This window comes from Elaeis guineensis, chromosome 8 (genome assembly GCF_000442705.2).
Source record: "Elaeis guineensis isolate ETL-2024a chromosome 8, EG11, whole genome shotgun sequence".
Classification (NCBI taxonomy): domain Eukaryota; kingdom Viridiplantae; phylum Streptophyta; class Magnoliopsida; order Arecales; family Arecaceae; genus Elaeis; species Elaeis guineensis.
In genome coordinates, this window is record NC_026000.2 from 104,481,194 (window position 1) to 104,483,797 (window position 2,604).

A 2,604-nucleotide genomic window follows, 5' to 3' on the forward strand; every position below is an offset into this window, starting at 1 on the left:
TCTCACTGTGTTTATCCAGTGTTGGCACCAACAGTAGGAGGATTTGGTGGAGTTTTTATCTGATATGATCAGATGATATCACTCCACCAATCAAAATTTTTCTAGAATTAATTGAAATTTTCTGATTGGTCGAATGATGTGGCACTGCATGGCGCAGCAGGATCTATTTAAACCCTGTCTATGCCTAGGGTTTAGAGAATCTGCTCAATACCCAGCAAAAATATGAAACCCCTCTACTTCTCCATACCTCCTCTACTCTTCTCTCTCTCCTCTTCATATCCAAGAAGTTGGGCATCTATCTAGTGCTTGTCCAAGGCGTGGTGGCTCCCTGATCAGAAGGCTGCAGGGATTTGTCGAGAAGCTGCTGCTCCAGCTTTAGAAGATCTTTTGAAGATCTTCCAGATCAGATCCAGATCTGATTTTTGAAGCAAAGATTCACAAGGAGAAGATAATCTAGATCCTACTTGAGTGGATATCGATAGAGGCCAAGTGACTGCGTGGCTAGTTTAGAACCTCGGGCGTTGCTGCGATCATCTACAGGGTAATTTAGTTACCCTAGAGGTATTCCTCTAATTCTCAAGTTTTAGATTTAATTTTAGATTAAATATCAGATAATAAGAATTAGATCTAATAGACCTTAGATCTGAAATAAGGTAGAATAATTTTTTTTTAAATATTCCACTCCAGATCTCATTAGATCTAGAAGATTCTATAAGGAAAAAGATGGTTTTTCCTTTCATCCACGAAGGTCCAGACTTGGTTCGAGTGCATGGAGTCAATTTTTGACTTCATAGCATCTAATCATTTCTCAGAATCGATGTCAAATATCATCTCATCAAATATATTAAGATTATCACCATGACCCTTATCTCCCATAAGGAACATTTTCTTTACTTTCTCAATAAGCATATCCATGTACCTTTCAGGAGATCAGAAGATCCTACTAGATCTACGAGGTGGTTGAGGAACATCTACTACTAGCTCATAGATAATGGGTTTCTGAGGATCTATAGTTCTTGACTCTTCAGAGACCTTCTCTTTGAGCTCAACAAACCTCCCACTGCCACCATCATGGATAAACTATTTTTTTAGGAATATGGCGTTTCGACTCACAATCACATTGTGGTCTTGTGGAAAGTAGAAGTAATATCCCATGAATTCTTTAGGATACCCTATAAAGTGAGCTATAATAGATCTATCCTCTAATTTATCCGCATCTATCTCTTGATATAGGTCGGACATCTCTAAGTCTTAAGATAACCTAGACTCGGCTTCTTTTTGAACCATATCTTATACAGTGTGGTAGGAACGGATTTTGATGGAATCTTATTCAATAAGTGAATTGCGGTTAACAAGACATATCCCCAAAGATATAAGAGTAAATCAGTGAAGCTCATCATGGACCTGACCATATTTCATAGGATCCTGTTCCTCCTTTCGAATACCCCATTGAGCTGAGATATTTCAGGAGACATCCATTGAGAGACTATACCGTTATCCTTAAGATATCCAAAAAGTTTTCGATTAAGGTATTCACCTCCTTGATCAGATCGAAGAACCTTAATGGATTTATCAGTTTATTTTTCTACCTCATGTCTGAATTTCTTGTACCTTTTAAAAGCCTCAGACTTGTGTTTCATCAGATACACATACCCATACCTAGACAGGTCATCGATAAAGGTAATGAAGTAGGTATAACCTCCGCTGGCCTATACATCAAATGGCCTACACACATCGGTGTGTACCAGGGCAAGTAACTCGGTGGCTCTCTCCCCATATCCTAAAAGGGTAACTTGGCTATTTTTTCTCGAAGACAGGATTCACAAGCTGGACACTACTCTGGATTAAGAGAGTCAAGGATCCCATCCTTCTCCAGTCTGTTTATCCTATCCTCTCCAATATGGCCTAGTCTATGGTGCCACAAGTACTTCTGATTAACTTCATCTCTGAGTCTTTTTTGGCCTACGACACTCACTATTTGCTCGTTTAAGTTCACATTCACATCAACATGCAAGTGATAAAGACTGTCAATTAAAAGATCTCGTGCAACTAATTTATTTCATAAATAAATAGAATAAAAGTCATTATTAAAATAAATTTTAAAATCTTCTTATGCTATCATAGATATGAAAATCAAATTCCGTCTAGCTACAGGAACATAATAACAATCCTTTAAATCTAATCTAATACTAGACGGTAATCAAAGAGGGTAAGTGCCAATGACCTCTGCAGCAACCTTTGTTCTATTGCCGACTCGAAGGATCATGTCACCTTCTCTCAACCTCCTACTTTTTATTAAATCCTGTATTGAGGTACATATATGAGCACTCGAGCCACAGTCTAATACCCAATTAGAAGTAGAAGAAATCATAAGGTTAGATTCAATTACGACTATACCTTCAGAAGGTTTATCATCCTTTTTGGTTTTTAGGCTCTCTAGATATTTTGGACAGTTTCTCCTCCAGTGGCCTTCAGCATGATAGTGAAAATATTTTTTCTTTGCTTCGACCTTACTAGAAACTTCTTTCTTTGACCTATTCTCTTTTTTCTGCTTCTTAGCGGATTTTGCCTTCTTCTTTCTAGTAGATTTTTTCTTGAAAGAAG